Source organism: Akebia trifoliata, chromosome 13 (assembly GCF_017979445.1).
Source record: "Akebia trifoliata isolate Shusen 1 chromosome 13, ASM1797944v1, whole genome shotgun sequence".
NCBI classification, from domain to species: domain Eukaryota; kingdom Viridiplantae; phylum Streptophyta; class Magnoliopsida; order Ranunculales; family Lardizabalaceae; genus Akebia; species Akebia trifoliata.
This window is the reverse complement of record NC_141387.1, coordinates 32,014,816-32,024,654: the sequence shown is the minus strand read 5'-3', so window position 1 is coordinate 32,024,654 and position 9,839 is coordinate 32,014,816. Positions and strand designations below refer to the sequence as shown.

General features: G+C 33.7%; 1 long non-coding RNA gene across 3 annotated transcripts; it reads right to left on the bottom strand.

Moving 5' to 3' along the window:
• Positions 1-2,613: 2,613 nt before the first annotated feature.
• LOC147388336 (uncharacterized) lies at positions 2,614-9,570 on the bottom strand. 3 transcript variants are annotated; one of them, XR_015171318.1, is made up of 4 exons: positions 9,305-9,570; positions 9,141-9,224; positions 3,975-4,009; positions 2,614-3,879 (listed from the first exon to the last, which is right to left on the bottom strand). It is a non-coding gene; the product is annotated as an uncharacterized LOC147388336 (long non-coding RNA). The 3 variants fall into 3 exon arrangements; XR_015171317.1 differs by lacking the exon at positions 3,975-4,009 and having other exon boundaries at positions 2,614-3,413; positions 3,766-3,879; positions 9,305-9,536; XR_015171316.1 differs by lacking the exon at positions 3,975-4,009 and having other exon boundaries at positions 9,305-9,466.
• Between the last annotated feature and the right edge of the window lie 269 nt (positions 9,571-9,839).

The window sequence follows — 9,839 nt, the reverse complement described above, 5'->3', positions numbered from 1 at the left end:
AACCCCTTCTCTATTTCTCTATGTCCCTCGTGGCTTGGTGACTCAAGTGGAACTACGAAATCGAACACTTTGCTCTTCTAGTTATGTTCTTTCTTGAGCAACAGATCTTGACTCCCCTCTTGAGTTCCTCCGACGATTTTCATAGTGCAGTGACTCAAGTTGAATTTCGATATCAATAACTCTACACTTCAAGTCGTTATTTTTTTTCAAATATTCGACCTGACTTCTCCTCTCGGGTCTTCCAACAACTTTGGTGGCTTGCAATCCAAATTGAGTAACAAGATCAAATATACCTTAATGTTATCTTCTATGCATGCTTATGCCATTACTAAGTTTCCTTAAACTATTTCCTGATCTGAGAGGACTTTAACTGAGACGAAATGTAGGCTTAGGCTAGGATTGCCAAAGGATAAGAATGGATGAATCTGGATTTATTAAGGGATGTAATGAAAACGGGGTTTATCTATTTTTATTCTGAAAATATAATATATGTCTCCTCTCAGCGTCTCATGAACTTGTTTAGGCGAGAGATTTGAGTTGAGCTTAAGATCAAACATTAGAGATTTTTTTTTTTTTTATTTTATTTTATTATTTTATTATTTTTTGTATTTTTAGCCATTCATAATTTATCCTCATGCGAACCAGGAATATTTGGGGTATTTTTGTTTTAACTTTTGATCCTTTCTTTTTCTTGATAACGGTGACTTGCCCCAATCTTAGGTTAAGAAATGAACGTGATGGCTCAAAAAAATTAACTAAGGATAGGTGATTTTTCAGGTAGTAGAAAAATAGTCTCTCTTCATTTCAAGGGATGACTTTAGGCGTAATATACTTGTTGACTCCTAAATCATTGTTATTATTTCAAAAAGTTTGATGACTCCTAAATCATTCTTCTTTTATATGTAAATGATATACTTGTTGCAGTATCAAGCATAGTTAAAATAATAAGGCCGAAAGAACAATTTTCTAAAGAGTTTTCTATGAAGGATTTGGATGCATTAAAACAAATTCTTGGTATGCGGATTAGCAAAGATATGAAGAATAGAAGATTATGGTTATTTTAGACACACTACATTGAAAGAGTACTGAAGAAGTTCAACATGAATCATGCAAAACCACTGAGCACTCCTCTAGCAAGTCATTTTGTGCTTTGAAAAAAAAGAAGCAAGAAACGACTATAGATGAGGAGTGGGAATACATGTCAAAGGTACCATATGCTTCAGAAATTGATAACCTTATGTATGTCATGGTCTGTACTAGACCAGGCATTACATAAGCAGTATGAGTTGTGAGAAGATTTATGAATAATCCAAGCAAAGAGCATTGGAAGGTTGTGTAGTGGATTATGAGGTATTTGAGGGGTACCACAGATCTATTTTTATGTTATGGTGGAGCAAACATCAATTTGCAGGGGTATGTTGACTCTAACATGGTAGGAGACCTAAATGGCAGAAAGAGCATTACAGGTTATATCTTTACATTCGATAGTGCAACAGTGAGTTGGGTTTCAAAATTACAGAAGATAGTTACTCTTTCAACTACAAAAGCAGAATATATTGCAGCTATAGAAACGTGCAAGGAACTGATATAGCTTCAATCTCTTTTGAAGGAGTTAGGTAAGATGCCAGATGATTGCAAGTTGCACAGTGATAGTCAAAGTGCATTCACTTGGCAAAGAACTTAGCATTTCATTCGAAGACAATGCATAATAACATCAGGTATCATTTTATGCGTTTAGTTCTATAAGGGGGTGTTTACTTTGGAATGTGAATCCTTCGGATAAGTTCACTATGATAGTTATTATTGAGAAGTTGAAGACTTGTTCTACTACTATTGGTCTTCAAGCTTAGAAGACAAAGATGATTCACACCGAGTTTGTTATAGGAGCGTTACTTATCAGATGTTGTATGTTTAATGGGAAATATTCTTGATCAGTCTCCAAGTGGGAGATTGTTGTGGTTTGTGGAGCTTCATAGTACTAGTCAACAAGGAGATATTGTAAATCAAGCCACACCTTTACGCTTGTTGAGCTCGACGATGAGCTCGCTAGGGAGTTCGGGAGCTTCGCCCTTGAAAGAAATTTTTCTAAGGGTATTTTTGTAATTTTACTGATATTTTGTAAAACCTTAATTAGATTTCCTAAGGTATTTATATTTCTCGTTTTGGTGCAAGGGTATAATCTGCAACTAATGCGAATTTTTATTCATAGTAGAATCGGTGTGATCCATGGATGTACCTCAATCTAGAGGGAACCACATAAAACCTTTGTGTTTCCTTTGTATGATTGCATCTTGTGTTTTATTTTTTTTATTTGTTTTCTTGTTTCAATTGCGCTTTTTTTCTTAATATAAGTGTAAGCTAGGGAGATGAGACAAGACATGAAATTAAAGTTCTGTAACTTTTTGTTGCAGCTATCACATGTTAGGTGACATGAAATTGAAGTACTTTTAAGATTTTGTTGCAGCTATTTCTCACATGTTAGGAATGTCGAAATTGGCTACACATGTTTGGTATAGCGAAAGATAAACCATCACTTAATCACACATGAAGAATATGCCGTTGTGATAGGTAGTGTGTAATAAGGTATGACAGGATGCTTCATAATAAGACACATTGTGATGCGTAATGTATCTTCACATGAAAATTAAAAGTAGACTATATTAGATTTGATTACATACAGATTGGGAAGAAGAACCCTACACTACAACATATCTCAGTTACAACGGCGGATTTATCCACCTCTATAGGCAAGAATCTCTATCCTCATAGCCTAAATGACGAAAGTTGACTCCAACGCTATTTCCTTCGTCGCTAGATGTAACGACGGATCTAGGTTCTGTTGCAAACAGCACACCTATAGCGGCAGATATAATTATCTGTTGCAATAAATTTAAAAAAAAAAAAAAAAAAAAAAATTGAAATAATGCCTATCATTGTTTTTTTGTTTTTTTTTAATTTCATACATTATACAAAGAACCTTGGGATACACTATGAAAATTTAAAACATTGCAATACCCTATAGAATTAAAAAATTATTTACAATAATTTGAGGAGAATCACAAATATGTCTTTGTTACAAATAACGTCATGTTTCAGTACTTAAAAGACAACCAAGCTTGCTTGCTATGAGTAAGGTATGTCTGTCTACACTTATGTCGTGGCCTCCCCCATTCAACACACATACGTACGTCTGAAACATCACTAATTTGAACTGCACAATTCCATCTTACATTTCAATCCACGCAACTACAAGAACCACAAAAAGAACTCCATCTCTTGTAAGCAAAAAAATTAATAGAAAAGAAGACATGCAAAGACAAAGACACGCTTACAAGCATATCTCCATTGGGAATGCAATCAAACAGAGGAACAATTGTGCATCCATTATCTCTCAGAATTCATCATGTTTCTGACTATAAAAAATTAAGTTATAGGGTTAAAATCCAATTGTACTACATAGAAGAAGAAAACAGCTTGTAAAAGAATTAAAAAATATTAGTAACTAGGGGTATAAAAACAGAAAAGTAAATAAACTGAGAGTCGAGAATCTTCAAGACAAACCAAGATATACACACATACCTCAATAAAAGAATAAGAAAACATGAATTAGACCAAAGATGGATTAAATTGCACCAATTAAGTACAATGCGTATGTGTGTGTGCGTACATACGTATGGGTGTGGGTGTGGGTGTGGGTGTGGGTGTGAATGAATGAGTGCCCGTGTACGAGTACAAGTGTGTGTGTGTGTGTGTAATTTATCTTACCAACAATGGAAGTAGATGTCTGCTCTAAAAGGAGCAATCGTGCTTGTCTGAATGGACCCCAACCGTACCGCCCCATCCCCTTGCTGGGACGGCTGTGAATCATGACAAGGCATCCTATAATAAATTTTAAGAAAATGGTTGGTTATTTTTGGAAACTTATAGGACATGTGTTTCACTTAAGGATTATAGAGGTTAATTTGAAGACATACCAATGAGAGTTTTGAAGAGTAATCAAAATTCCAACCTATTGATCAATCAAAGAGTTAAACAACAAAAATAAAGATAAATTCTTTTGGGTTCTTTGGAACTTCAAATGTAAAGAACAGCAATAGAATCAGATCGATTACTAAACTAAGTGTTGTATATTCCTCAATACAACTTACTGAGGCTGCACACACTTGTGAACATCCGCTAAATGCGCAAGTTTTATGGTCTTTCCTCATAAATAGGTGAAATACATTAGTAGTTGCTGGTTAGTGGTGAGTGGCAGAAATTATCTGCTCCATTGAATGCATGACAAAAGAAAAAAATTCTAATTGGAAGAGAGAGAAGGGGAATGGGGGAATGAAGTCAAAATAAAAAAATCAGATGCCTATAGCAGCCACTTAACAAAGAAAGCTTAAAGATTAGAATGTGATATATCAGAGACTCGTGGCCTTGATCCAACTCAGATGCACTAGACCAAATACAGTAATATAGAAAATGAAAGAAGGGAACTTGAAAAAACAAAGCCCATTGGGGCATAATAATAGATATGATCAGAAGGTAAGAAGACCAAGTGCCTAAACATAGTCTTAAACAGGTTGGTGCCTTAAATTGCTGTTGAATTTGTTTAAATATGACATAATTGTAATCTTGTAACTTTCCTTCTTTCTGTCTTTTTTCTCTTAAACTACAGGGGGTTGGTGTTTAGCATTCTCTATTTGTGTGAAGTTATGGTGGATTATACCAAGGGATGCTAACGCAAGTTCATTTTGGCATCAAGACGAATACAATTGCCTTCTTTATTTTTGAGATCTTTATTTAAGTTTGGGTAAAACAGAACCTTATGTTATACAGACTGATAATGTGTGTACACAGTTCCATGGATCTTTCTAGTAGTTCTTGATTTAATGTCATACATAGTTGGCACCATATGTAAGTAACTCTTTGGTGCAGTAAGACTTAATGTATATCGATGTTTGGATACACCAGACTTGCTATTTTCTACATAAAATTTACATTTATAGATAAGAAGATAAGAACGAATGTGAGGTTCACTTTAACCTATTGTCTACATTATACAATCATCAAAGTAGATATCCTCTGACCCATCTTTTACTTCCAATGGCTATGAAAATGTCATAAGGGGTTTGCAAAATGCAATATTAGATGACAGAAATGGTCTGTCTATATTGGCAATGTGAATGACATAGTTAGAGAAGCAACTTTATACTTTAGTTCCTGCCAACTTGTTAGACATTTCTTTGATGAGTAATTCTTCAATGTAGATAATTTTAATCTAGCGAAGGAAGAATTTTAAGAAATGATTTCACTCGCTAGAAAGCTGTTTTAGTTGATCAGAAATCTACTCAGGCCCTTGGGACACTTTAGAGAATTTAATCTTCACAACTCTACTCTTTGATCATGTTCCTGTTTCAACTTCAAGAGTGAAATTTTCAGACTCAATTTTCCCTAGAAGACATTGTCTCAAGGATTTTCAGTAGAACATATCAGACCCAAAATCAAATCCAATAACTAATGGTCCACAAAAAATGCCAATTAGGCACATTGGCCCATTAACTCACTCTCAATGACAGAAGCCTTGCATTTGGATAAAGTGTTGAATGAATGCGCGCACTATTTACACATACATTATACATTAATGACAAATAAAGATGACTATAATTTAAAATTTTATGAAATTATTCTAGGTGGAATCCAACCAACCATAAATAGATCATTAAAAAAAAAATTAATCAATATTACAAGACACAAAATATCAAACTAAACCCATCTAGGGTTTGATTAAATCAAGCACAGTAGTGGTTTAGAGGCAGACATGGTAAAACCCACCTCTTATGGTTTGGCTAAAGTTCAACCAAGTCCATCCATTGGCAGCCTAACCTATCCAATTTAACATTTAAGTTCAACCCGATCCAAATGTTATCAAATCAAATTTGGATCCAAATTCTTAGATTCGATAAAGACCCCATATGATAAGTTTTCAAATAAATTATAGATCAACTCCAATCCAAAAATCTGATCCATTGACAATCCTAACTCAGCCAACAGCAAAACTTTCAACTATATCCAATACCAAATTAGTAAAGAACTAGCACATTATTATATGTACTGTAGTATTAAAAACAGGTGCGGTACTTGGTAAAAATAATCACCACACAAAGCAAATGCATGCATGATTTGTAAATGAAGTCATCACTCAACTACCAAAATTAAAATAATTTCATTTATTTATGTATTCAATAATAAATCAGGAAAACTGTACAATTAATTAGCCTTAGCCTTAGCCTTTTCCTTTTCTTTTGATCCCAACATTTCAAACACTAGGACAAAATCACAATATAAAACAGATTTTACAATTACCAAGTTTTGAAGGTTTTCTGCTCTTTCACACATCAAACCAATGGGTAAGACAAATAAGATGAGTTCCTTCAACATTCCCGTCCAATTGGCACACACATACCCATCATCTTGATCACCTAATTGATTAATGATTGAATGATCATAACCATGCAAAAGATTTTTTGAGGCCCACTATTTTACATCCAACCCAAAATATATCAGCCTACTAATCAGATGTTTATGATCATTTCTTCCCCCATTAACAAAATAATAATCTCAAGAGAACAACAACAACAAATACTTAATGTTCAAACACACCTGCAATCTTGTAGCAGGTATTGTATTTAAAAGTTTGTACCCTATCAAGTTCAGCTGAATTAACTGGAGTAGCATTGAATCATTTATCCCTAATTATGGTCTCTGCAGTCTACAAAGGTTCTAAAAGAATAAAAAACCAAGAGGAGAGAACTAGGCTATCTAATTCACCTTCTAAGAGCACAACAGAGCCGAGTAGAGTTCGTACTTTCATAGCTTGACAACCAAGAAAACGAAGCATTCTATACAGCCTTAATGCAATGATCAAGAACCTTGTAGCATGTGTACTTCATAGGAACTCTAACATTTTGGTAAAAATTGTAGCTTATAATGAATTGTACAAAGTGAACTCATTCACCACAGCCCTCTAGATCTCATCGAAAAACTCATATTAAAAACAATTCAAAAAACATATATTGTGGGCTTGATCTCAGGTTTTGAAAATGAACAGCTACTGAACTTCCACCTAACTCTAAGATCTAAAATTAAAATATAAAAATAAATATTTTTAATTTTACTTTTCAAAGTTCATAGAATTATGTCCTCTACCAACCAGAAGCATCGGATCATGTTTATGGATGTCACAAGGTGACCCTTAGTAAATAATAATAATCTATGATTGAATCCCTAAGCTTTAATCAGTATTAGAGATATCCTTTGTTAATTGAACCGAGGTCATTTCCACTTTGAACCACTAAGCCCAAAAATGAGTTAGCCTAATCTAACTAACTTGGTAAGATTTAAAATCTAACTAAGGGTTGTTAGACCCCTATCAATTGCTATATTGTCAATTCAACACAACACTGTAGACTTCATAGAAAAACTCATATTCAAGAAAGAAAATTTCAAAAGAAAGAACTTTCGAGGCTTGATCCAAGGTGTTGAAAATGGACTGTTGTGAATTCCTAAATTTAAATTTAAATTTAAAATAACTTTTTTTTTCAAAGTTCTTAGAATTTTTCCCTCTACAAACATGTGACATCAGATAATGTTTTTGGATACCACAAGGTAATGCAATCAAGAAACTTTTTTGACTTAGTGAAGAAATAATTTTTCTTTAAAAGTTTGGAAAAACCTTCCTTTCTACGTGTGTTTTCAAAAGAGTCGTACTAGAGTGACCTCAAGATTGTACCTCATATCGCACATCCTGGGATGCAAGCGTTTAGGAACCATAGATGCTTTTTCACTCGAATCTTGATGAAAAGCCTCTATGGTTCCGATACATTTTCACGTCAGGATGTGTGATGTGAGGTACAATTTTGAGGTCACTTCAGCATTATTCTTGTCAAAATAATGACATGCTCTTCAACATTGGATAATGACATTTTTATCATTAGCGCTAGCCCGCACTAACTAAAAATCCTGACTTCGTCCCTAGGAAGGGGTGCATGTCATTGGAAATAAAAACATAGGGTCTATCTCTAATAACCATCATAATATGGGAGGCATAAATTTAGTAGGGACTATAGCCCCCACTCATCCCTATCTAGCTCCGCCCCTGCCCACACACACACGCACAAATCATGTCATGTTATTAATGAATTGAAGCTCTTTACTGACAAGGAGGCAAAAGCGTAGTTTTAAATCTTGGAATCGTTCATGACCAAGATGGATAGAAAAGGCGTCTCACATGTGCAAAATCTCACAAGGAAAACGAGATGGCTCGTACGATATTTTGAAAATCACATCAGAGTCGATCACGATTTTGTATAAATTAATTAAAATAATTAATTTTTTAAATTTAAATATAATATGATTTTATGATTAAACATTTTCTAATCTACCTAATTTCATATAAAAAATTAAAGTTATTTTCATATAAATATATATAAACAGAGTTAAAACGATTTCTATTGTCCAAAACGAGTTGACTTGTACGAGACGAGTTGGTCTCGTCCATGAATGAGAGGAAACGTCAAACCGAGTTTTGAAACAATGGGCAAAAGGGCCCAGAGATCTCACATGTGCAAAATCTCACAAGAAAAACGAGATGACTCATACAATATTTTGAAAATCACATCCGAGTCAATCAGGATTTTGTATAAATGAATTAAAATAATTAATTTTTTAAATTTAAATATAATATGATCTTATGATTAAACATTTTCTAATCTACCTCATTTCATATAAAAAATTATAGTTATTTTCATATAAATATATATATATATATAAACAGAGTTAAAAACGATTTATATTGTCCAAAACAAGTCGACTTGTACGAAACGAGTTGGTCTCGTCCATGAATGAGAGGAAACATCAAACCGACTTTTGAAACAATGGGCAAAAGGGCCCAAAGATCTCCATGCATGAATCAGGACCATATAAAAAAATTACAGACGAACATTTTAATGGTTTGATAATTGATATATGCATACATCTCTAATACAAATGAACAGAAAACAATGTCAATTTTTTACAGAATTATTCTCCAAACCAATTGGTATCGCACGCAATCGAGACCAAATTATCTCAAAAAAAAGATCAAATAATCTCACCAGGAAATTATGATAAATGAAGGCTCTATAGGAGGCTTCACAAGAAAGAACTTCCATCCATTTCTCTCCCCGATTCCATCGCCTCTACAACATCAAAAACACAACTAAACTTCTTCAGATCAGTTAATCGAAAACAAGATTCAACGTTACAACAGTCAACACACCTCACTGAGATCTCAATCGAAACAAAATCCTAGTAAAATAAACCCTAATTCTCGAAGAATAAACGATCTGGTTGTCTGGTAAAAGAGAAAAAAAAATTGGGGAATAAAATCAAAGAACCACTTTCGTTTCTCTTTTGAACAGCTACTTCTGTAGTATTTATTTATTTTCGTCAAATTCTTAAATTAACCCCGTGTTGTGTTCACGTAATAACGATCTAAGGTTTAGTCAAAGGAGGGTGATTTTGTCATTTCAAGTTGTTTGTGAATCGAACGAGTAGACCTATCTCTTGCGATTTTATTTAAAAAAAGAATAATGATTTTCGAATTAGAAAATCTTCACTCGGTCAATACTCCCCATGTGTATTTCTATATCCCGAGGAAAAGAATCCATAACTCCGTATCCATGCCACGTCAGCTGAGTATTGATCAAGTGAAGATTTTCTAATTAAAAAATTAGGAGTCCTGAAGGAAAAAAAAATAAAAAATTTCTTACAAGTTCGTTATTCAACAAATATTGAAATGAGACCCATTAAGG